Source organism: Pelophylax lessonae (genome assembly GCF_965119305.1).
Source record: "Pelophylax lessonae genome assembly, chromosome: 3".
Taxonomy (NCBI): Eukaryota; Metazoa; Chordata; class Amphibia; order Anura; family Ranidae; genus Pelophylax; species Pelophylax lessonae.
This window is the reverse complement of record NC_138770.1, coordinates 359,951,054-359,977,936: the sequence shown is the minus strand read 5'-3', so window position 1 is coordinate 359,977,936 and position 26,883 is coordinate 359,951,054. Positions and strand designations below refer to the sequence as shown.

The 26,883-nt window shown below is 43.8% G+C and overlaps 2 protein-coding genes across 4 annotated transcripts in view; one reads left to right on the top strand and one right to left on the bottom strand.

Moving 5' to 3' along the window:
* RWDD2A (RWD domain containing 2A) overlaps positions 1-15,729 on the bottom strand; it is a 45,738-nt gene extending 30,009 nt beyond the window's left edge. Inside the window, exon 1 of one of the 3 annotated variants that reach the window (XM_082250093.1) lies at positions 15,643-15,729. The gene's annotated coding sequence lies outside the window, so the exon portion shown is untranslated. Of the gene's footprint in view, positions 1-15,585 lie in introns of all 3 variants that reach the window. The other 2 variants (XM_082250095.1, XM_082250094.1) reach the window with 2 other exon arrangements.
* The window catches only part of PGM3 (phosphoglucomutase 3), a 60,243-nt gene continuing 49,032 nt past the window's right edge, over positions 15,673-26,883 (top strand). The window contains exon 1 of the mRNA XM_082250090.1: positions 15,673-15,809. The gene's annotated coding sequence lies outside the window, so the exon portion shown is untranslated. The remainder of the gene's footprint in view (positions 15,810-26,883) is intronic.

The following is a 26,883-nucleotide window of genomic DNA, read 5'->3' as shown; positions in this document are numbered from 1 at the left end:
GGGAAATTGGTTCACATCTAAGCTCTTTTTGTACGTTAAGCCACATTAAGCTCCCCAAAAAAAGAGCTTAATGTCCCCAGTTTTCCATGTGGGAGACCTAAATCGATGAAACCTCCAGGATAGCTTAGGGAAGTGCAGAACTTGGGCTGTGCAAAGTTTCAAGACAATTGGTTGAGGTTTAGGCACATTTTGGTATGTTAAGCTCTTTTCACATTAAGCCACATGTTTTTATGATTGCTAAAAACAGCTTAATGTGAATAACTTTTGGTGTGATTTACCAAATGATCTGAAATTTTCAGAATATGTTGGAATTGATAAACTCTTCTATTGTGCCAAGTTTGGGGGAAATTGGTTCACATCTAAGCTCTTTTTTGTACGTTAAGCCACATTAAGCTCCCCAAAAAAAGAGCTTAATGTCCCGTTTTCCGTGTGGGAGACCAAAATTGATGAAACCCCCAGGATAGCTTTGGGAAGTGCAGAACTTGGGCTGTAGAAAGTTTCAAGACAATTGGTTGAGGTTTAGGCACATTTTGGTACATTAAGCTCTTTTCACATTAAGCTAAGGACATTAAACGTTTTAGTATTGTACAAAAAGAGCTTAATGTGAATAACTTTTGGTTTGATTTACCAAATGATCTGAAATTTTCAGAATATGTTGGAATTGATAGGCTCTTCTATTGTGCCAAGTTTCGGAGAAATTGGTTCACATCTAAGCTCTTTTTTGTACGTTAAGCCACATTAAGCTCCCCCAAAAAAGAGCTTAATGTCCCCAGTTTTCCATGTGGGAGACCTAAATCGATGAAACCTCCAGGATAGCTTAGGGAAGTGCAGAACTTGGGCTGTGCAAAGTTTCAAGACAATTGATTGAGGTTTAGGCACATTTTGGTATGTTAAGCTCTTTTCACATTAAGCCACATGTTTTTATGATTGCTAAAAACAGCTTAATGTGAATAACTTTTGGTGTGATTTACCAAATGATCTGAAATTTTCAGAATATGTTGGAATTGATAAACTCTTATATTGTGCTAAGTTTGGGGGAAATTGGTTCACATCTAAGCTCTTTTTTGTACGTTAAGCCACATTAAGCTCCCCAAAAAAAGAGCTTAATGTCCCCAGTTTTCCGTGTGGGAGACCAAAATCGATGAAACCTCCAGGATAGCTTTGGGAAGTGCAGAACTTGGGCTGTGCAAAGTTTCAAGACAATTGGTTGAGGTTTAGGCACATTTTGGTACGTTAAGCTCTTTTCACATTAAGCCATGCGTTTTTAGGATTGTAAAATAGAGCTTAATGTGAATAACTTTTGGTGTGATTTACCAAATGATCTGAAATTTTCAGAATATGTTGGAATTGATAAACTCTTCTATTGTGCCAAGTTTGGGGGAAATTGGTTCACATCTAAGCTCTTTTTTGTACGTTAAGCCACATTAAGCTCCCTAAAAAAAGAGCTTAATGTCCCCAGTTTTCCATGTGGGAGACCAAAATCGATAAAAACCCCAGGATAGCTTTGGGAAGTGCAGAACTTGGGCTGTACAAAGTTTCAAGACAATTGGTTGAGGTTAAGGCACATTTTGGTACATTAAGCTCTTTTTACATTAAGCCGTGGACATTAAACGTTTTAGTATTGTAAAAAAATAGCTTAATGTGAATAACTTTTGGTGTGATTTACCAAATGAGCTAACATTTTCAGACTATCTTAGCATCAATAGAGTCTTCTATTGTGTGAAGTTTGGGGGAAATTGGTTAACATCTAAGCTCTTTTTTGTACGTTAAGCCACATTAAGCTCCCCAAAAAACAAGCTTAATGTCCCTTGTTTGCCTCCTGGAAGACCAAACTACATGAAACTTCTAGGATATTTTAGGAAAGTTAAAAACTTAGTCTGTGCGAAGTTTCAGGGCAATTGGTTATGGTTTAGGCACTTTATTACACATTAAGCTACATTAAGCCATTTTCACATTAAATGTTTTAGTATGTCCCCCATACATGTGCTGATTTTTAGCAATGCAGACCTATAACACTCTTTCTGGTTCATTTATAGCCATCTAAAAATTCAAATGTTCTACATTCCCAGATAATATTGTAACAGAAAAACATTTCAACAGATTAGAACATTGGTGGTCAACTTAATTGATATAGGAGGTGTGAAGTGCGGCCCCTGACATCACTTAAAGTAGTTCTAAAGCCTAAACATTTATTTACTTTAATGCATTTTTTGCATTAAGGTAAAAAAGGTTTCAGCATCAGCATCCTTCCCCCTCATCTTTTACTTACCTGAGCCCTCATAAGATCTAGTGCTGTGCACGTCTGCGGCTCTTCTCTCCCCTCACTTCTGGGTCTCACTGGCTTTGCTCCCATTTGACATTGGCTCTCAGTGCTGTCAACCAAAGCCAGTGAAGAGGGAGCAGGGGCGAGGTCGAGTCCCGCTGTCTGTGTCCATTAACACAGCAGTGGGGCTTGGGAGTGAGTACAAAGCGGCTTCCCATTGGGGCACTGCACAAAGAGGAGGGGGGAAGGAGCATCAGTGGGGGACTCGAGAAGAGGAGATTCATGGCCGCTCTGTGCAATTCCATCACACAGAGCAGGTAAGTATAGACATGTCTGTTATTTCACCAGTTGCCGACCACCCACTGAAGATTTACTGCGACAAGGTGCCTCCGCTGCGCGAAACGACGTACATGTACGTCGCTTGCACAAACGGGTAGGGGAGCGCGCGCCCTGACCCGGCGGTGATCGGATTCATTTCAGAACCAATCACTCGTCAGGTCCAGGCCAATGATTTATGGCCTGCACCTGCTGATCGGTTCTGGCGAATCACAGAATGTCCTGTGGCTGTGTAATGTAAACACAGGCACAGGAAATTATGCAATCTCCCCTCCTGGACCCCTTTTTGGTTCCAGCGTGAGAGGAGAGAACATCAACTGTCACAGTGTACTATATACAGTGCATAGATAATTTACTAATCACTGTATTAGTCTCACTGGTGATGCCAGTTAGTGTGAGCGGCAGTTAGTGGTAGTTAGCATCAGTCCCAGAGATATTTAGGGTACCCGCCATATATTCCCTAATAAATATTTAACCCCCTGATCACCCCCAGTTAACCCCTTCACTGCCCTGTCACACTGTCACTAATATAGTGTACAAATATTTCTTCTGATCACTGTATTAGTGTCACTGGTGGTGTCAGTTAGCATTACTGTTAGTTAGTGTCAGATTGCCCACCACATATTTAGTGATACATTTTAACCCTTTGATTGCCAGTGACACACCACACTAAACACCTCCATTACTATTATAGTGTCTGAATGGATCAATATCTTTGATCAGATTAGAACTATACTAGCACCCCCAATAGTTTAGTATAGTGTTCCCAAAATGCAGCGTTAGCAGGATCAGCCCCAACACCTGCCAGCACCTGCGTTTAGCCCCTCCGCCCAGCGCAGTATCAGCAGATCACTGTCACTTCCGATACACAGAACACAAAACCGCAGTGTTAGCAGAGTCAGGCCTGATCTCTGCTAGCGCTAGCAGTTAAATTTTTTGGTAGCGGTTCAAACAGTCCTTGACAACCAGGTGCTTTTTTACCTGTAACTGTAAGTCACACTAGGTACCTATAAATTTATTGGCTAAAATGTCCAAACAGAGGTACAACATTTATTATGCATGTCACCATGTCAACTCACTCTTTTTAGTAATGCCCATGATAAGGGATAGGCCCAGAAAGGTTTTAAATACGTAAACAGCGATACGTTTCCGTAGAGCCGTAGAGCCAATAGTGTTCTTCCTGATGCACTTGCAATCCTGCTTGGGAGCCCACCACTTCTGCAGTGCCTGTACTTCCCCCCATTCACTAGCCAACACGGAATTCAGATGGAAACAGCCAATTTTACTCCCCTTGATTTTTATGAGCTGTTTTTCATGGAAGATCTGTACAGATCTATTGTGGACCAAAGCAATTTATATGTCGATCAATTTATCGCCGCAAACCCAAATTTGACCCTTGCCAGAGAATTTGCATTAAAAGTATCACTGTTTCCGAATTTAAAACCTTTCTGGGCCTATCCCTCATCATGGGCATTACTAAAAAGAGTGAGTTGACTTGGTGACATGTATAGTAAATGTTGCAGAGTGCAGACATGTATAGTAGATGTTGTAAATTGGAGACTTGTATAGTACGTTGTAGATATTGTAGACTGACGACCTGTATAGAAGATGATTTAGACTGCAGACATGTATAGTAGATGTTGTAGACTGCAGACATGTATAGAAGATGTTGTAGACTGCAGACATGTATAGAAGATGTAGACGGCAGACATGTATAGAAGATGTTGTAGACTGCAGACATGTATAGAAGATGTTGTAGACTGCAGACATGTATAGAAGATGTTGTAGACGGCAGACATGTATAGAAGATGTTGTAGACTGCAGACATGTACAGGGGAGCAAGTATCCGAAACATGAAGCCACCTGTCCCAAACCTTGTGATAACTACGAAGAGAACCCCGACTGGTGTAAATAACTTTGTTATAGGGCAAAGATTGATTAAAATCCACCTTCCACATAGCCAAATCAGGCCACGTAGGCTGGATCCAGGTACGGGCAATCAGTTTTCTAGCACAAAAGAGGGTTTCATAGAGGAATTTAACAGTTGTCAATATCCTCATGGGGAAATGTGCCCAGAAGTCAGACCTTAGGATCCAATGATACAGGAGCACCCATGCGGTCATGTAGGAAGCGGATGACCTGCGCCCAGAATCCCTGGATATGGGGGCAGTGCCACAACAGATGCCCAAACGTGCCCGGAGACAATAGACATTTGAGGCACGTGGGGTCTCTGGAGAGGGCAAATCTAGCTATTCTATCAAGGGAGAGGTATGCTCCGTGAAGTATGTACACCTGGGTTAGTCAATCGGACAGTTTGGGTGAAACAAGCTTACAGGTTTCAAGGGCCTACGTCCAGTCGTCATCGTCAAGGCCACCTGTATCCTCTGTCCAGTGAGGGCGAATGCTAAATGCCAGGGTCGTGACAGATTTAGATGTCAGCATGTCGTACAGAAGGGATATAAGCTTACGGGAGTCAGAGCCAGTCAGGACGTCCAAAAGGTCAACCGTGGGCAAGTCCGGGTAGCGGCCTCCAAACTGAGCATGGAGGGCATGTCGAAGTTGATAGTAGCGGTAGTACATGGTAGGGGGAAGATCAAATTAAGTCCGCAACTGGGAAAAGGGTCTAATCACCCCCTCCCATAGTACATTACATGAGAAAGATACAACACCCACTTGGTCATCCACAGCCCAGAATCCGGTAATTGAAGCAGCTCAGGCAAATGTCGGTTAAACCACAGGGGAGTCTTAGCGTGGAACACCGGGTCACCCGTTTTGGTAAGAGCCAAATCACATATCCTTCTATAATGAGAAGAGACAGCGCCTGACACCAGGGCATTCGAGGGCCCGCCCGCTCCCCTGAGAACATCGCAAAAGGGGTGAGGGCTCGAGGCTAAGGCAGGAGGACAAGCCAAAGCCATGTACCTAGGAGCGTCCAAAGCATTAATATGGTAGAAATGGGGACAATTGAGACGTGAGATAGTATGCCCCAAAATTAGGGACAGCGAGTCCCCCCATCTTGGTAGGTTTCTGAGCATGACACCAAGCCAGTTTATGTCTACTCGAGCCCCATACAAAAGTCTTCAGTAGTCGTTCAAGGATCGCAAAATATTTATAAGGGATATAAATAGGAGAATGCCATAAGGCATAGAGGATTTTAGGTAGGAGGATCATCTTAATTAAGTTCACGCGACCCATCACTCCGATGGGAAGGCGGGACCAAATTTGAGTTTTATGCTTAATCAGGGCATACAAGGGCTCAATATTGAGAGAAATATAATCCGCAAGGGTACGGGAAACGTGCACACCTAAATGTTTAAGGGTGGATACGCATAATAATGGCAAAAGAGATTGTTTCCTCGACTGGGGGAAGACATCCAGGGACAAAATCTGTGATTTATCCCAGTTGATGGTCAGGCCCGAGAACCCACCAAAGGTAGTAATGAGGGCCAGGACTGCTGACAAAGAAGGGCCAGGGTCAGCTAAATAAAGAATCATATCATCTGCATAGAGGCCTATTTTATCAACATGGTCGCCACAGTGAAGGCCAGTGATAGCAGGGTGTGCTCGTATGGAAATGGCCAGGGGCTCGACCGCCAAGGCATATAAAAGTGGGGAAATCGGGCAACCCTGCCGAGTACCTCTAGGAAGAGGAAATGAGCGGGAAGTATGACCATTCGCCACCACCCGAGCACAGGGACGATGGTAGAGGATGGTCAACCACTTCACGAATTTAGGCCCGAAGCCCAGACATTGCCACTCAACCGAGTCAAAGGTCTTGGCGGCATCCAAAGACACCAAGACCCGCGTACCCACCAGGTCATGCACCACCTGCACATTCATGAACAAGCGCCGGGTGTTGCACGCCGTGTTCTTGGAGGGCATAAAACCCGTTTGATCCGGGTGTATAAGGGAATGGATAACCTTATTAAGGCGCAGGGCTAGTATTTTGGCTAGGATTTTAATATTGCACTGGAGGAGGGAAATGGGACGATAAGATTCCGGATATTTAGGGTCCTTACCGGGCTTAGGTATAAGGACAATTAGGGCTTCGCTCATAGACACAGGACTATCCTCTGCCTCACACATAGCATTATAAACCTCAAGGAGTTTGGGGGCTAGTATCTCCGAGAACTGGGAATAAAATTCGGCCGGGAGGCCATCTGACCCGATGCCTTGGCCCGTGCAAAGCAGGAGAGGGCCTCAGTGATATCGGCAACCGACAGTGGGGCATCAAGAGCAGAGGCCTGATCGGCAGATAAAGTAGGGAACGTAATGGAGTCGAGTAGAGCTGTCAGATCAGAAGGGGAATACTGCACCTTGGACGTGTAAACGTCTCCGAAGAAGGAGGCGAACTCCTCCGCAACCGCAGCCGGATCTGACCCAGACATGTATAGAAGATATTGTAGGACACAGTCATAGACTTGGGACATGTTACTACATGTGACTGCTAAATATTTCTGGTAATATATCAATGCTTACAAATAATTGCTCCCTACAGCCCTTTTTAAAATGACCTAATGAGGAACTCCACCCTTCACTTTTTATTTTTGTTATCTTTTCTTTTGCTGGGGTCTCACCAGGAAATATACACACTTGGCCAGCGAATCCAGCACCCTCCTGTACTGGATTCCTTCAAAAATACTATAGCTCATTATTATTATTATTATATAGTATTTATATAGCGCCGACAGTTTATGCAGTGCTTTACAACTTGAGGGTAGACGGTACAAATACAATACACTTTAATACAGTGGGAATCAGAGGGCCCTGCTCGTTAGAGCTTACAATCTAAGAGGGACTGTCAAGGGATACAAGAGGCAATAACTGTGTGGGATGGGCTGATGGAGAAAATAAAAGTACAGTTGTTAGGTGGTTGCCAGATTGGTTTCTCTGAAGAGATGTGTTTTCAGGGATTGTCTGAAAGTAGACAAAGTAGGAGATAGTCGGAAAGATGTAGGTAGAGCATTCCAGAGGATGGGAGAAGCTCGGGAGAAGTCCTGGAGGCGAGCAAGGGAAGTGGTTACAAGGGAGCTAGAGAGCAGGAGGTCCTGGGAGGAGCGAAGAGAACGAGTTGGTTGGTATTTTGAGTCCAGATTAGTGATGTAGCTGGGCGCCAAGTTATGGATGTCTTTGTAAGTTATGGTTAGTAACTTGAATTTGATTTGTTGGTTGAGTGGCAGCCAATGGAGGGATTGACAAAGAGGGGTAGCAGACATAGAGCGGTTTGAAAGGTGGATGAGCCTGGCAGCAGCGTTCATGATGGACTGAAGAGGGATAGTCTTTTTAAAGGTAAGCCAATGAGAATGGAGTTGCAGTAATCGAGACGAGAGATGACTAGGGAGTGGATTAGAAGCTTTGTGGCATCATTGGTTAGGAAGGGACGTATCTTGGAGATGTTGCGGAGGTTGAGGCGGCAAGCTTTGGACAGTGACTGGATGTGTGGCTGAAAGGATAGTTCAGAGTCCAGGATTTTACCTAGGATCTTGGCATGGGTGGACGTGTTGATAGTTGTGCCGTTGATGTTGACAGAGAAATCAGGGGAAGAGGACAGCGGGGGAGGAAATATCATGGGTTCGGTTTTGGATAGGTTGAGTTTGAGGAAGTGATGCGACATCCAGGCTGATATGTCTGTTAGTAAGCTGGTGATGCGTGAGGAGACTGAAGGAGTGAGCTGAGGGGTGGAGAGATAGATTTGGGTGTCATCAGCATAAAGATGATATTGAAAGCCATGGGAGGCAATCAGCTGACCCAGGGAGGAGGTGTAGATTGAGAAAAGGAGTGGTCCAAGGACAGAACCTTGGGAGACCCCGACAGAGAAAGGAAGAGGAGAGGAGGTAGTAGAGTTGTAAGTAGCACTGAAGGTACGCTGGGATAGGTAGGATGAGAACCAGTGAAGAGTACGGTCACGGAGGCCAAAGGAGTGGAGTTTTTTGAGGAGGAGGGGGTAGTCTACTGTGTCAAAGGCAGCAGAGAGGTTCAGGAGGAGTAGTACAGAATAGTGTCCATTGGTGTTAGCTGTAAGTAGGTCGTTTGTGAGTTTAAGGAGAGCAGTTTCAGTGGAATGTTGGAGGGCAAAATCCGGACTGAAGGGGATCTAGAAGATTGTTCTTAGTCAGATGGTCACTCAGTTGGTTGTAGACCAATCGTTCAAGGAGTTTGGAGGAGAAGGGGAGTAAGGAGATGGGGCGTAGATTGTGAAGGTTGGTGGGGTCCAGTGAGGGCTTTTTAAGGATGGGAGTGACTAGCGTGTGTTTTAGAGAATTAGGGAAGGTGCCAGAAGAGAGGGAGAGGTTGAAGATGTGAGTTAGAGGGTGAGCGTAGCATGTGCGAGGGAGCAGGATCCAGGGGGCAGGTGGTTAGATGGGTGTTAGATAAAAGTACAGCAACCTCGTTAATACTAGTAGGGTGGAATGAGGTAAGTAATGATTGTACCTAGGGATGCACCGAAATGAAATTCTTGGCCGAAGCCGAATAATAATGAAATGTTTGGCCGAAGGCCGAATACCGAACGCGGTGTTTCGCATTTTTTCCATTTATTTTGCCAATTTTTTGTCCTCTCTCTTGTCCTCTCATGTCTCTCTCTCTCTCTCTCTTGTCCTCTCATGTCTCTCTCCCTAAATGTTACTGTAGGGAATGGGATTCAGTGCACACTGCAGCCTTGTACCATAGGGTTAATGTTAGTGACACTGTAGGGATTGGGAAGGATGCTGGGAATGGAAATCAGGAAGCATGCAGGCAGCCTTGTTTTAATTGCAGATACAGGGCACTGGGCAGGTCAGGGTTAATATGGTAACACCAATTACTCAGTGACAGTCAGTCGGTGTCAGTGTGGACTCGATCAGATTATACAGTGACAGACAGTCTCTCATAGTGGTGGTAGTAGGAGGCTGGAGGTGGACTAGTAGGAGCCTGGAAAGGAGCACAGCCGCATACATACATTACTCACTCGTGCACTGCAGCCCGCCCCACACATTCAGTGAGTCTTACTCTCCTCCCTAGTTTTTTCAATGGCACATTCAGGAAGCCAATCACGCCGTGAGTAGCGGCACAGCGGAACCAATCAGGTGTGCAGGCACGCGTGATTGGTTCGCTGTGCAGCTAATCACGGCGTGATTGGCTTCCTGAATGTGCCATTGAAAAAACTAGGGAGGAGAGTAAGACTCACTGAATGTGTGGGGCGGGCTGCAGTGCACGAGTGAGTAATGTATGTATGCTCACCGCTGAAGTGTCCCGGTGTTCTAAAATTTTCTCGGACCCGTGAAAAAAATCGGACCTCGTCACTTCCGGTGATAGGAGTCTCAAGTGCGCATGCGCATAAGACATTATCTTGGTTTGGTAAACTTATAACACATAGCGGGCAGCTGATTGAGAGGAGGCGGGGCTGAGGTGGGACGGAAGACACCGCCGCATCATCTGCAGAGCTGAATAGAGGAGGCGGGACGGAGGTGCGGCCGTGTAATAAATGCAGGACTTTAGCGACTCCTTGTTTTATTATCTTTAGCAATTATCGTATTATTTATCCTTAGGATTTCATTACATTTACTATTTATATAATACAAAATAAGAAATACTAAATGTAATGAAATCCTAAGGATAAATAATACGATAATTGCTAAAGATAATAAAACATAAGGAGTCGCTAAAGTCCTGCATATATTACACGGCCGCACCTCCGTCCCGCCTCCTCCACCAGCTCTGCATATGTGTCCTCCGTCCTCCGTCGCACCTCAGGCCCGCCTCCTCTCAATCAGTTGTCCGCTCTATGTTATAATTTTGCCAAACCTCGAAAAATGTCTTCTGCGCATGCGCACGGACGACTCCCATCCGCTGTTTTGTGATGCTCTATCACCGGGAAGTGACGAGGTGCGATTTTTTCACGGGTCCGACAAAATTTTACAACACCGGCTTCCCCTGCCTAACACGGAAGTCTGTGAGTCCTCCTGTCCTCCTCCGAGTCCCTTCCCCCTGTAAATATCGTGACCTCGGCGATATGAATATCGCCTACGGCCACAGAACGATAGTCGATATCATATCGACTATCATTCAGCCCTATTGTTCGGCACAAAATTATTCGGCCTTTTGACTTATTCGGCCGAACACCGAAAGTGCTATTTTTTCTATTTTCGGCCGAATAATGTTCGGCCGCCGAATATTTGGTGCATCCCTAATTGTACCTGTTGATATGGGTTGGTAAGTGGGGGAGGTTTCTGCACATTGGAGATCTCCTCGCGAATTGTATCTATCTTGTATCTAGCTCATGTTTTATTCAGCAACTTGAAAAAGAACATGGACGTATTGAAAATATAGGACAGCTGACAACACTAGCATTGATAAACCATGATAACCCAGGGCAGTGCTGTATAAAAAGTCTAAAGGAGAAAACATACAGAAATAACTTTCTTGTCCAGCTTTTTTCATATGTGGTTGCTGCATTTTTGTATAGCTTCAGCTTTTCTGTTCTGCATAGTAGTGCAACACTGCCATCTGGTGAAAGAACTGTATCTCTGGAAGGTTTCTTATAACTAACTGTATATATTTTTTGACCTTTACAATTTTAAATGTTAACAGTATGTTTGCTGGGTCTTTGTCCAGTCAGCCTGTGGTGGCTCCCAGGTCACTACTGACTGTACAGATAAGTGCAGAGTTACAGCAGCTGGGCCTTATTAATAACAAGTGGTACCTAGAGAAGTGTGGTTACTGTCTACAAATCAGCCAGTTCCTACAATTTGTATTTCACACATGTTACAAATGGAAGCAAACTCTTCATTCTCTGTGTGTACAAACATTACAGTATTTTCCAGTGCTGCACTTATGAAAATGAGCTTTATCTTTCCTCCTGACGACTTGTCTCAAAGTAGCATCTTTGGATATCAAGGACCTCGGCGTGGGACCTGCATACCATCAGTGTAATGCCTCGTACACACGCAACGATTATCGGCCGACCGATCGTCGGACTTTTGTCCAGAGTTGTGTTTTGTTGGTTGGAATGTGCCTAGACTGCACACGAATTTTCTCGGCCAACAAAAATCTACTTCAGAAGTGATGTCATGTGCTGGTTTACTTTCCGTGTGTTTTTTCTTCTCTGAGCATGCCCAGTCTTGCTCATCAGATTTTTGTCTGCCGAAATCTGTACAGACTGACGGAAAATCGGCCATTGTGTTGACGGCCAACAAAAATTTTATAGCCTGCACACCAGATTTTATTCGGCCGAAAAGTCGGAGTCGGTTGTCGGAAGCATCATACTAACAAGCCGAAAATCGGCCGATCGGACGCTGGCCGAAAATTCCCGGCCAATAATCGATGCGTGTGTACGAGGCATAAGGGTATCCAGCCTAAGAAAAGGCGAGTATGCAGCAGAAGGGGGTTAAATATTAGACAGGAGGGTAAGCATTAAGGGTTTGTTTTAGGGGATAAAATATCTGTTCTGATTGGGGAGGTTAAGTGTTAGCAGCTCATTGTAGGGGTCCGATTAGTTGTTAGGGGCTCACTGTAGGGGTCCGATTAGGTGTTAGGGGCTCACTGTAGGGGCTCACTGTAGGGGTCCGATTAGGTGTTAGGGGCTCACTGTAGGGGTCCGATTAGGTGTTAGGGGCTCACTGTAGGTGTCCGATTAGGTGTTAGGGGCTCACTGTAGGGGTCTGATTAGGTGTTAGGGGCTCACTGTAGGGGTCTGATTAGGTGTTAGGGGCTCACTGTAGGGGTCAGATTAGATATAAGGGGTTGACTGTAGGGGTCTCATCAGGAGTTAGGGGCTGACTGTAGGTGTCAGCTTAGGTGTTAGAGGCTTATTGTAGGGGCCAGGTTAGGTGTTAGGCTACGTTCACATCTTGGCGTTTTTGGGCGTTTTTCAGCTCTAAGGATGAGCTCAAAAAACGCCCAACAAGACAAATCCTATTCATTTCAATGGCCCCTGTTTACATCTGAGCAGTGGCGGGCTGGTGCTCAAATTTTTTTGTGGGGGGGGGGCACAAAAAGAAAAATTTGCGGCAAAAAACGCTGTGCCCCCATCAATGCAGTGACCAGCTTGCCGTGCCCCCATCAATGCAGTGACCAGCTTGCCATGCCCCCATCAATGCAGTGACCAGCTTGCCGTGCCCCCATCATCAATGCAGAGACCAGCTTGTCTTCCCCCATCATCAATGCAGAGACCAGCGTGTGTGCGTGCCCCCTTCAAAGCAGTGTGTGGGCCCCCTGAGGCATCACTGACTTCACTTACCTCACACACTGGTGCTGTCACAGTGTGCTGCTGCTGCTGATGGAAGTCGGCCCGAGTACTGACTGAGATGCAGACGAGTCGAGAACATGAGACGACCTCTTTTGTCTTCGTGCCGGCCCTCCTCTCTGGTCTGACGGCGCCGGCGGGCGGGAAGGTGATGAAGTGACGAGGGGACGGTGAGTGACTGACGCACGCACCGCCCCCACGCGTCACGTCACCCGGGATGTCCTCCTGTATGATTGGTCCAGGCTGGAGTCTGGACCAATCACAGCGAGGACAGCACTAAAGTGGGGAGTGTCGGGGCGCATTGCTCTGCGCCCGATGACCCCCAGAAGGCCGGCAACCGGCGCCTCTGCCTGCCGCACGTGGGATGCAAAACCCCACCCCCCCATAGCCACCAGTAGGTCCAGCGCCCCTAGTGGGCTGAAAATGTTAATTCTTTTTTCTTTTTTTTCTTTGGCCACAGATTGGGGGGGGGGGGCGGTGCCCCAGCTCCCCCTATAGACCGGCCGCCACTGCATCTGAGTGTTCTGACATTTTAAGCAAAACGCCAGACCCTCAAAAGAGTACATGAGCTTCTTTTTGGGCAGATTATTAGGGGCTCACTGTAGGGGTCAGGTTAGGTGTTAGGGGCTCACTGTAGGGGTCAGGTTAGGTGTTAGGGGCTCACTGTCGGTGTCGGATTAGGTGTTAGAGGCTCACTATAGGTGTCAGGTTAGGTGTTAGGGTTGGAACAAAGAAACACAAGATGTGGGACTTTCGAGGTGCTTATTAAGTAGAACCATATACCAGTACTGTTAAAAACATTGATATTTATTGAATTAAACAAAAATTAGATAAAAACAATGACATATCTAAGTATTACCATTAGTAAGTAATGCAAAAATTTTGATTTTTAGATTGTATTTCTGAGCTTCTGTATCGGCATGTTTCGCCGTACAGGTTTTTTTTTTTTTTTTTTTTTTAAGGAAAACACGCGGTACATTTAACTTCTAGACAAAAATTTTGGATCTCACTCATTAACCAAGTGCTTCCTTTCTATAAAATGACTTATGAAGCTAGAGGTTGTCCTAAAAAGTTTTGTAAAATTTGGTCCCTTTGGGTTGATTCTGAGCTTACTACTTCACCTGTTACTGAGTCCACTTAAGCTATGTTGCTGTGTATCCTGTGCTTGTCTATGTTGCCTATGGACCCCCCCCCCCGGTCTTATATTACCGCTCATTATATGCTCTTTTTACTGTACTTGTCATGTATGCATTGAGCCCTATGCGGGCGTCTGACTTGTGGCATTATTTACTCTTTCTTTACTTGCTCTTTTCTTTTGTTATGGATTTGTGTGTCCTTTGTTATTGCTGGTGTTCTACGGCATATTTCAATAAAGTTTACCTTTAACAAAAAAAAAAAAAACTTCTAGACAAAAAAACACACACACATTTTAACAATCTCCATATACAAATAGAAAAGCCATATATTGGATGGTTAGTAACAATACATTCAAATTGGTAATAAAGATACACCCCTTCCCCCAGCAAAGGTTCCCCAAACATGGCATCCTACCTAATAAAACGGTGGAGCCATGTAGACAATCAAAGTGAGGAGAGTCTGTTCATGGTGGTTGTATGTACCCATCGACTGAAAGGGAGTCACTCCCATATACTGAGTCTCATGCAGGGAGGAGTATAAAAATCCAAACTCTAAATTCAAGAAACGAAAAGTGAGCAGGTAAGTCAAAAAGCTAACTGGAAATCTTTCGGTAATTAAACTGGATGTCACCCCTTATAATCAGTACCTCTTATAATTAGTACAGTGTCACATGACCACGCAACCCATATGGAAGAAAAATGTATTTCCAATATATTTGGAAAAAAAAAAAAAATCAGAAATATATTGAATATGGCCAAAATTGTAGCTTTTCAAATATATTTCCAATATATTTGGGAAAAATAAAAAATGTTTTTTTTTTAAATATATTTTTCTTCCATGTGGGAATTGTCAGTTAAAAAAATGCAGTGGCGTATCACAAAAAATGGCTGTCATTAAAGTGATGTTCCAGCCTCACCCCCACCCCCTCCAAAAATGAAAAGTCAGCAGCTACACATACTGTAACTGCTGACTTTTAATATAAGGGCACTTACCTGTCCTGAAGTCCAGCGATGTCGGCACCGCAGCCGATGTCTCCATCGGCTGTCGGGTGCTGCCACCACCATTGCCGGTGAGGAAACCCAGCAGTGAAGCCTTGCAGCTCCACAGCTGGCTCCCTACTGCGCATGCGTTAAGCACGCTGCACATTTTGATTGGCTCGGCGGCGGCGGGGAAGGTGGCGGGGGCCAAACTTCTGAGGTACGGCGCTGTCTCCCAGAAGTGGGGAAGGGTACCTGTCAAAAACAGGTACCCGTTCCCCCCTCCCCCCTGAAAGGTGCCAAATGTGGCACCGAAGGGGGGGGAGGAAGCAAATGTGCGGAAGTTCCGCTTTAAGGTGTTACATCCTCCTAGTCCACAAGTGGTTAATATGTGTCCTGGTTTAAAGGGATGAGGTGACAACCCTAGTTTGGACTGTCTCTATGCCGTTGCAATGCATCCAACTACATGTGGTGTGAATGGGCTCTGCATGGACTTATTTTAATACTCCTGTTTGCCTGCAGCCAATGAACACCGTCCCTGTCTGCATCGACACGTCACCTGGGTGCCCAAACTTCCCACTTTCTATCTTTATGAAAGAAAACAACTATCCGGTGAGTACGGGCACCAATCATAGAATCACATGACCTACTTCTAATGGACACATCCACACCGCGATACCAGTATGCTTATGACTACAACAGCTGACCTGGCCGCCTCCAGCGTCTTCCTCCTTCGTGGCTTTGATTGGCTGCAGGGAAAGCTGCCTCTTCCTATCCGCAGCACACTCGGAGGGGCGGGACCAGGAAGTGGTGAGCGCTGATTAGACACGTCACGAGTGTCGGCGTCACATTCCTGGCTGTGAGAAGAGAGAAGGTAATATATAGGGTGCTGGGGAGGGGGGTCCATCACTGGAGGGGCCATTGTATCAGTATGCAGCTCACACTGGAACTGTGCTTACTAGAGATACTTGTACTGCAGCCTCTATGACTCTCTATATACCATTTCCAGGGACGTTCCCTGCACAGCTAAGCTAAATGCATCCTCACTCACTGGAAGTTCTTATCATATACCTTTCTTCACCTTGCTTTACATTAAACACTTCAATACTCGCCACTCTCACCCCCTTTCTGTCCTGGACACTTTTCAGCTTTCAGTGCTCCCACACTTTGAATGACAAGGTTATGCAATGCTGTACTCCTATCCAATTTTTATCCTTTTTATTTTTTATTCCATTTTTTTTTGAGACTTTTTCTTTTTTGGTGGTATTTTATCGCCACTTAGATTTCTTGCTAAACAAATGTAAAATAAAAACACTAAAAATTATGGAAAAAAAAATGTTTTTCTTAGTTTCTGTTATAAAAGTTTGCAAATAAGTAATTTTTCTGCTTCACTGATAAGCAGCACCGATGATCAATGTAAATGTCCCCTGTCACATTTGCCGGTTACCGGCTCCCCTCACGCTATGACTGCGCGTGAGGAAAGGAATCCCGATAATCGGCAAGTCTGTTTACATGTGATTGGACACATGGTAAAGGGCTGCTGTGATTTGGCCGTTTACTGCGATCACCGGGAGCACAGTTCTGGGAGGATGCCCATGGTCACCCTCCCAGAGGAAGATATCTGCCTTTTGGCTATAGCGCAGTAATAAAGTGGTTAAAAGGCTGTGTTTTTTTTTTTTTCATCCGTGTCACATTGTGGATATTTCCTTCACTTCCAGTTCCATAGCCAAAACAGGAAGTGAGAGGAAATCCCTGGTACTAGTGTTCCCATTACTCCTCCATTCATGTTCTGGTGACAACCCAACATTTTGGATTTCCTGACACTTACAGTGATCACAGTAATGAAGAAATATAGGGTACATCTTCCTAACAGGGCGCAGACAGCAATAAAATATTGATGGGGTTCTATCCCCCCCCCCCCCCCCCACACAAAGATAAAACGTTGCGTTAACTGACAATTGCACGGTCATGCAATGCTGTACAAAAATTTAGTTTGTCATTTTTCCCCCCACAGGTAGGGCTTTCTTTTGGTGGTATTTGATGACCACTGTGTTTTTTTTTTTTTTTTTTTTTAGTTTTTTTTTTTATTTTTTATTTTTTTCATTCTTTAAAAAAAAATTTTTTTACTTTCTGAAAACAAAAAAAATATCCAATAAAATCAAATTTTGTCATACATTTTGGCCAACATGTATTCTGCTACGTCTTGGTAAATCTTCAGTGTATATTGATTAGTTTGTGTGACATTTATAGCGTCTACAAAGTATAGGATATATGCTGGAACTTTTATTTTATTTGATTTTTTTTTTTATATACTACTAATGGTGGTGATCAGGGACTTAGGAATAGTAAAGTGTGGTGGATAGTCTGACACTAACTGAGATTGGGGGGGAGGGGGGACTGACTCGCATTGACATCTCCAGTGACAATAATACAGTGATCATTGCTAATATTATGCAATGCCACTGTACTAATGGCACTGGCTGGGAAGGGGTTAACATCCCTGGGTAATCAAGGGGTTAAGTGTGTGCCCAACAAGTGTTCATATGTGTAATGTGTGCTGCTTGTTACTAGATAAAATGAGAATCACAATTTCTTTGCTTAGACTAAAAATCACTGTGACTGGAGTCACTTTGGTTGGGGGATCTGTGGAACACCATTTGCCTTAGCGAGGTTGGGAAATCCCTGTGTCAGCTCCCTAGGCCCCTCTCATGTGTATGTCACCCTGTGTCTATTACGGGCACAGGATGGTCAAGAAAATGGACAGCTACTTAATGGACACTGAGAATATGGTTTGGACTACTTATAGTTACATAGTTAGTGAGGTTGTAAAAAGACACCAGTCCATCCAGTTCAACTAATGATGTGTGTGTGTGTGTTTGCTGCTAACCGTACATTGTATACCCCTCTATGTTGTGGTCTTTAAGGTGCCCATCTAATAGAATCTATCAATGCTCCCTGCTGATACCACTGTTTGCGGAAGAGAATTCCACATCCTTACCGCTCTTACAGTGAAGAACCCCCTGCGTATTTTAAGGTTAAACCGCCTTTCCTCTAGTTTTAGTGAGTGGCCACGTGTCTTATTGTATCTCCTTTCTCTGAATAGTTTGTTCCTTATGCTCGGGTCACCAGTACAGTATTTGTACATTGATATCATATCCCCCCTCAATCGTCTCTTCTCCAGAGAGAATAAGTTCAGTGCTTGTAGTCTTTCCTCATAGCTGATGTCCTCCATTCCCCTAATTATTTTTGTTGCCCTTCTCTGGACTCTCTCCAGTTCCAGCACATCCTTCCTGAGGACCGGTGCCCAGAACTGGACAGCATACTCCAGATGTGGCCGGACCAGAGTCTTGTAGAGCGGGAGAATAATCTCTTTATTTCTGGAGTGAATCCCCTTTTTTATACATCCCAGTATTCTGTTGGCTTTGCTTGCAGCGGCTTGGCATTGCATGCCACTTCCAAGCCTGTTGTCTACCAGTACCCCCAGGTCCTTTTCCATCCTAGACTCACCCAGAGGTTCCCCCCCCCCCCTAGTGAGTAGCTTGCTTTCTGGTTTCTGGCACCCAGGTGCATTACTTTACATTTTTCAACATTAAACCTCATCTGCCATGTAGTTGCCCACCCCGTTATTTTGTTCAGGTCCGCTTGTAAGGTTTCCACATCCTGCCCAGAAGATATTGGCATGCTTAGTTTAGTATCATCTGCAAATACTGAGATTGTACTAGATATTCCCTCCTCTAGATCATTTATGAATAAATTAAACGGGATTGGGCCCAGGACAGAACCCTGGGGGACCCCACTTTCCACACCCGCCCAATCTGAGTACTCCCCATTAATCATCACCCTTTGCAACCTCCCCTGGAGCCAGTTCTCTATCCAGGTACTCGCCTTATGGTCCATACCTACCTTCCTTAGTTTGTACAGTAAGCGTTTGTGGGGAACGGTGTCAAAGGCCTTTGCAAAGTCCAGATACACCACATGCACAGGCTTACCTTTATCTAGGGGGCTGCTCACTTCATCATAGGTTAATAGATTGGTTTGGCAAGAACGATTTTTCATGAATCCATGCTGATTACTACTAATAATACCATTTTCATTACTGAAGTCTTGTATGTGGTCCCTTAACATCCCCTCCAAAATCTTGCAGACTACAGATGTTAGGCTGACCGGCCTATAGTTACCCAGGATATATCTCAGCCCTTTATTAAATATTGGTACCACGTTGGCTTTTTTCCAATCAGCTGGCACCATACCTGTCTGTAAACTATCCTTAAAGATCAAGAATAATGGTCTGGTAATCACCTGGCTGAGCTCTTTAAGAACCCTCGGGTGCAAGCCATCCGGTCCCGGTGATTTATTTATGTTAAGTTTCTCTAGTTTAGTTCTAAAGCCCCGTACACACGTACCGAATGTCGGCCGAACGATCGGCCGTCTTTTGTCCGGTGCTGTCCTGTCGGCTGAAAAGTGCTAAAGACTGCACACGAATTTTGTCGGCCAACAACAGCCGACTGCAGAAGTGATGTCATGTGATGGTTAACTTTCCGTGTGTTTTTTCTTTTCTGAGCATGCCCAGTCTTGCTAATCTGCTGTTTGTCGGCTGAATTCTGTACTGACTGGCGAACAATCGGCCGTTCTGGTGATGGGCAACAAAAATTTTAAAGTCTGCACGCCAGATTCTGTTCGGCCGAAAATTCGCTGTCGGTTGTCGGAAGCATCATACTAACAAGCCGACAATCGGCCGATCGTTCGGCGGCCGAATATTTACGGCCGACAATCGCTACGTGTGTACGGGCCTTAAGTCTATCTTCTGTTAGCCATGGCGGTATTTCCTGAGGTGTGTTGTTTAGTTTGGCCTTACAAGCTGGGTTAGTGTAGCCCTCCGATTCTTTTGTGAAGACTGAAGAGAATAAATTATTTAACACTACCGCCTTTTCCCTGTCCTCTGTGGCTAAAACTCCCTTATCGTCTTTTATGGGGCCAATGTGTTCTGGCCTCGCTTTCTTACTGTTTATATACTTAAAGAATTTCTTGGGTTTCTTTTTACACTCTTCCGCTATATGTCTCTCATATTCTATTTTAGCCGCCCTGATTTTGTCTTTACATTTCTTATTACACTCTTTGTAATACTTGAATGCTGCCAATGACCCCTCAGTCTTGTGTTTTTTTTTTTTTTTGAAGGCCTTTCCTTTAGCATTAATATGCATTTTTATGTTGGAGTTTAGCCACCCAGGGTTTAGTTTTGCTCTTTTAAATTTATTTCCCTTTGGAATGCACTGGTCATTTTGGGAAATTGGCTCTTTTGAAATTCGGTGTCCTTATATTGCCCTTGTGTTTAGTTTACTATTAGTATAATTAATACTGAAACTAATTGACCTATGGTCACTGTTTCCTAAGTTGCCCCGCATTTCTATTTCCGTGATCAGGTCTGTATTGTTGGTAATCAGTAGGTCAAGTACCGCATTGTTTCTTGTCGGTGCGTTCACCATCTGACCCATGAAATTGTCCTACAAAACATTTAGGAATTGCCGAGCCTTGGCTGAATCCGTGGTTCCTTCTGCCCAGTATATATCTGGATAATTAAAGTCCCCCATTATTAACACTTTTCCCATCCTTGCTGCCAATCCTATCTGTAAAAGGAGGTCCACCTCCCTCAGGTTGGGGGGGCCTATAGCATACGCCCAATATTACCTTCCCCACAGTGCCTTCCCTTTGAAGTTCTACCCATAGAGATTCTGCCTCGTCCATAGCTCCATTTTTAATATCATCCCTCATATTTACCTGTATACTGTTCTTTAATATACAGACATACCCCTTCCCCTTTTTTACCTTCTCTATCTCTGCGATAAAGGGAATGCCCCTGAATGGTCACCATCCTGTCATGAGAGCTGTCAAACCAAGTCTCAGTTATCCCCACAAAATCTAAGTCCTGCTCAAACATCAGCAGCTCCAGCTCTCCCATCTTGTTAGCCAGGCTTCTGGCATTGGTATACAAGCCTCGTAATTTTGACCTTCAAATGAGACCGTAATATTTATCAACAATATACCTCAGGAAATATGAGGATTTATTCCCACTTTACACTGTGAAACCTATAGCCTGTTGTAGACCACTGCAATGAAGTCTGTGACTCCTAAATAATCAAAGCATTTCTTAGATGTGGATTACATCTACTTCAATGTAGGAGACAGACAGTCTACTACTGGGGTCTCCTGCTATTGTCTGTTTTTAATAAGGTGTTCTGTGTTTATACTTAATAATGTGTAATGTGTAATGTACTTTGTTTTAGTCTTGTTGCTGGCCAGTCTGGTCACCCAGGATGGTTTAAGCGCTGAGTTAATTAGCATGTTAATTATAACATTGTCTAGGTCTGGATTCCCGTTCACCTATTGTTTCTGTCTAGGTGGCTAGTTAATTAACTCAGGTTAATTATGTTTCTGTATACAATTTAATCTGCATACGATAATGTAATCGGGCTCACCTGACCTGGTGGGGTATATATTCTGTGTTCAACAAAAGTTTCTGTTGCACCCTTCATCTAGTTTCGACTAATGTTTGGGTATGTGATTGCTGGCTTGCTTTATTCTTCTATGCTCGTTAGGATTTCGGGAACGATTGACTCAGCCCTCGAGGCAAAAAGGGCTATAGTCACAAAGTCCCTAGCCAGTTTGAGAGTGTCTCAAAAAAATGGGTATTGGGGATACCAGCGTTCTTTACAATCATCATTCTCGGCGTAACATATTTTACATTATACAAAACCAATGGGCTAATTTTACTGTTTTTTTTTTTTTTTTTTTATTAAATTCATTAACCACTTACCGCAAAGTAACGTGTGTGTGTGTATATATACGTCGGTAAACTTTGTGGTGTTATATCGGGATGATGCCTCTAGCTAGAGGCACCATCTCAGTACCGTGGTTTACACCACCGGGGAGACCCGAGCACCCAGCGCGTCCGCCAGCTGGATGGAGTCCCGATCAAAGCCGGAAGCGGCTTCGATAGGGTCTCCGATGACGTAACCCGGAGGCGGTGTCCATGACGTCACGTCCGGGTTACTCTGCTGCAAAAGGCGGCAGATTTAAAAAACCAGTGTACTCAAAAATGCAGTTTTCGGCGTTTTGAATACATGGAAGTGTAGTGGAGGGGTCTAGGGTCTTTTATGTTCCAATATTTTTATTAAGGTTTTTACGAAAAGGTAAACAAAATATACAACAGTGCAAAGTGTGCCCATAAGGCTTGGTCATACATAACAGAAATAGCAGAACATCATCAAAATGTGAATTGAAGAAAAACTGACACATATATAGCAGTATTAAGAAACACCATATAAACAGAGTAAAGCCCCGTACACACGCACCGATTGTTGGCCGACCGATCCGCCGTCTTTTGTCCAGTGTTGTTTTGTTGGTTGAAATGTGCTCTAGACTGCACGCGAATTTTGTCGGCCAACAACAACCAACTGCAGAAGTGATGTCATGTTCTGGTCTACTTTTCGTGTGTTTTTTCTTCTCTGAGCATGCCCAGTCTTGCTCAACTGATTTTTGTCGGCTGAAATCTGTACTGACTGATGAACAATCGGCCGTTCTGCTGACGGCCAACAAAAATTTTATAGCATGCACACCAGATTTTGTTCGGCCGAAAAGTCGGAGTCGGTTGTCGGAATCATCATATTAACAAGCCGATAATTGGGCGATCGGGCGGCGGCCGAAAATTTACGGCCAACAATCGGTACGTGTACGGGGCTTTAGCCTTGGAATGGTGGCTCAAGTCAGGGCCGGAGCAGAGCCCCCAATCAGCCACCAGGCTGGCCGGGTCTAGGGTCTTTTAGACCCTCGATCCCTCCATAAAGAGTACCTGTGTCACTGCATATTGGTGTCACAAGGGATGTTTACATTGCTTGTGGCAGCAATAAAAGTGATCAGTTTTTTTTTTTTAAACCTGTAATAAAGTTAAAGAAAAAAAATAAAATAAATAGGGGAAAAAAAAAAAAAAAAAAAATTTTAGCCGCCCCCGTCACCGTTAGCTCGCGCACGAAAAAAAAACGTATACGAAAGTCAAGCCGCAAATGAAATCGCTGTTCAAACCACACGTGAGGTATCGCCGCGATTGCCAGAGCGTGAGCAATAATGGAAAAAAAAAAAGAGTTACACTCTAACTCTAAACTGATAACCGTTAAAAAAATTGAAAGCGTCGCCTATTGAGATCTCTATTGACCGTAGTTTATCGCCATCCCACGGGGGGCGCAATTTTAAACCTTAACATGTAGCCTTAACTCGGCGTGACATCATCTTTTACAATATACAAAAAAAAAATGGGCTAACTTTACTGTTTAGTATTTTATAAATGCAGTGAAATGTGTTTTTTTTTTTTTTTTTCAAAATTTTTCCAAAAAAAATGGCATTTTAAAGACCGCTGCGCAAATACCGCGTGACAAAAAATATTGCAATGACCGACATTTTATTCTCCAGAGTCTTTGCTAAAAAAAATATATATAATGTTTGGAGGTTCTAAGTAGTTTTTTAGGAAAAAATACTGGTTTTAACTTGTAAACAAAAAGTGTCCAAAATAGGGCTGGGGCTTAAGTGGTTAAAGTGTATTTTTATTCCCCCCCAAAAAAAAAAAACTGCATTTGAAAGACTTCTGCGAAAATACAGTGTGACATAAAGGATTGCAATGATCGCCATTTTATATTTTCTAGCAAAAAATAAAAATTTTAACTTGTAAACAAGAAGTGTCAGAAAAAAGGCTTAAGTCTTTAACCACTTGCCGACCGCCGCACGACTATTTACTGCGGCTGTCAGCACCTCACAGGCAGAGTGACGTAGGTCTACGTCGCTAGCCTGTGAGGGTCTAGGGAGCGAGCGCGCGCCGCCGGAGGCGCGCTCCCGCGTGGTCACGGACCCCCCCCCCCCCCCGCGCGTGTGACCGGCGGACCCGATGTCCGCCGGTCACTCGGCGATCGTCGGGGGAGAGGGAGAAAGGCAGGTGGCTGATGTAAACAAGTCGCCTGTCATTCTCCCCGGTGTATGAATGATGATCATACGGTTCTACTATGTAGAACCGTTGATCACTGTTCATACATCTCAAGCCACAGCCAATCACAGTTAGCATCACGCCCCTGGGGACACACATAGCCCCTTCCTCGCAAAAAAAGTTAACCCCTTCACTGCCAGTGTAATTTTACAGTAACAGTGCATATGTATAGCACTGGTACCCCCAAAAGTGTCCAAAATGTCAGTCAAGGGTCCGATCTGTCCGCCTTAATGTCGCAGTACCGCAAAAAAAATTGCAGATCACCGCCATTACGCGTTAAAAAAAAAAAAAATTAAAATACGCTTTTTGCTATTACAAACATATGTAGCATAAACAAATTGGCTGAAAATGTTAAAAAATTTTGAATTTTACTTTTTTGTTTTGGGGAATTTCATATAAAAAAAAATGTGAAAAATATTGTTATTTTTGCAAAATTGACGATCTTTCTTTGTTTATAGCGCGTGATCAAAAAATCGCACAGGTGATCAAATACCACCAAAAGAAAGCTCTGTTTTTGGGAAAAAAAAGAATGTCAAATTCGTTTAGGTACAGCGTTGCACGACCGCGCAATTGTCTGTTAAAGTCACGCAGTTCCGAATCGCAAAATACCCCCTGGTCTTTTAGCAGCCAAATCCTCCGGGGCTTAAGTGGTTAAGAGGTTAAACTGTCCTCGCAGATGGAAGTTCATTCCTTTGATCTAAAAGAAGGAAATAATACATTGTAAGGGCTCTTTCAAACGGCCGCTCCGCTGCTTTAGTCTGCTGCAGGACTTTTTTTTTTTTTCACGGAGCGGATGACATTTGTGTCATCCGCTCCGTGTGCCCGCATATCATCCCATCCATTTGCGGATGATATGCGGACATAATGTAAGTCTATGGGGGATTGCGGATGTCAGCGGATGACACCGCTGACATCCGATTTTCCTTCCTTTCCGTTTTTTACACGGATGAAAAAATAGGGTTCTGTTCCGTTTTTTGGAACGGAACAGAACCCTATTTTTTCATCCGTGTAAAAAACGGAAAGGAAGGAAAATCGGATGTCAGCGGATGGTATTCCGCTGACATCCGCAATGCCATAGACTTACATTATGTCCGCATATCATCCGCAAAAAAATAGGAGGATTTGCGGACAAGCGGAGCGGCCGTGTGAAAGAGCCCTAAAGCATTGTGTTTTATAGTTCTCTAGCATCATTTACAATGTTGATAAACACACAGGCTCTTTTAGTGACAGCTGTGAGTGAGCAGAGAACAGCTCTGCAAGGCCCTGTTACACCCAAGCGTTTTTTAGCTCATCTCTGAAGTCTCAAAACGCCCAACAAGCAAAATCCCATTCATTTCAATGGCCCCTGTTCACAGTTGAGCGTTTTGTCGCCTGAAGCTCAAAAAAGTACATGAGCTTCTTTTTTGACAGATTACAAGTGTTTTTGTTAGATGTCCATGCCTGCCTGCAAAAAAACGCCTGAAAATGAATCAAGGACATTCTCCCTACATTTATGTATTTATTGAAAGCAACGGCCTTGGAAAATAAAACGGTGGTCATTGCAATATTTTATGTTGCACAATATTTGCGCAGCCCTTTCTAAAAACACAAATTTTTTTTTTTTTTTGAAAAAAATACACTTTAATGAATTTTAGTGCACACAAACACAATAAAAGCCCATTTTTGGTAAAATATAAAAAAATGTTAAACTGAGTAAATGGATATCTTATATGAATCACTTTAAAATTGTATACACTGGTGGCTAGGCGCCAAACTACCTAAAAAAAAAAAAAAAAAAAAAAAAAAAAAAAAAAAAAAAATTAAAATCTCCATAGGTGACGCTTTTAGTCTTCACAGGTTACCAGTTTAGAGTTACACAGGAGGTCCAAGATTACAAAAAATAATAATGGGGAATGGGTGTGGCACTACTTTTTATCCCACATATGTGTATAAAATACAATAAAAGTGCCATGAACCATCAAAATATATATATATATATATATATATATATATATATATATATATATAATATATATACATATCATAATAGATCAAATTCTAGAAGATATCATCAAACGTGCATAAATTTAAAGACCCTAATTAATAGGACCTCAAATAATGGAGTGAGATGACATCAGTGAATATTGTGCATATAATACACAACAGAAAAAATGAATTGAAAAGAGGTGCATTGAAGCCAGCCAACCCCCAGTCTGATGTACTCACCCTCCAGTCTGCCACCAACCAAGTAGTCTTGTCTCATGATATAATAAAGAACAGGGGTTTAGTTGACACGCATTTGCAAATGCATGTGTAAGCTGCAGGGCCACTACACAGCACCCTGTTTTACCTGCAGTCCTAACACTTTTAATTTGAGTGTCTCCACACTGGGAGCACATGGCTGCCAATGGATGGATAGGAGGCAGGTGGGAGGGAGCAGCCCAAACCTCCCCCAACCCACCCCCATCCATGACTGGTCTAGTATCTCAAAACTCTAATATGTTCTTGCGATGGTACAAACTGAAAACGACCAGCTGAGAAGCATATACCTCCAACCCCTTGGCGGATGCAGTGTAAAACACAGATTGGGACTTTATATGAGGCAATTTGCCTGTATAGCTCAGAGCCTCCATCCCTAATTTCATAAAATATTTGGGACTTTACATGAGACAAGCGGGTCATGCTATGGTCTCCATCCCTGTATATGAAAAAACTGGGGTCAAATTAGACTGCATCCACCAAAAAACGCACGTGATAGCTAGAAGTATGACAGGTCCTCCAAAAGTTTCTCTTTATGGAGAGAGCTATAAGAATTTAGGTCCTCTCAAAAGCATCTGATCAAAACAAGATCAAGATCAGTTTGATCAGATGCTGTACACTCCGGTAACGGTTTGTAAACCTCAAACCAAAACCGAAGTGACTAAATCCTCTCTGCTATCCAGTT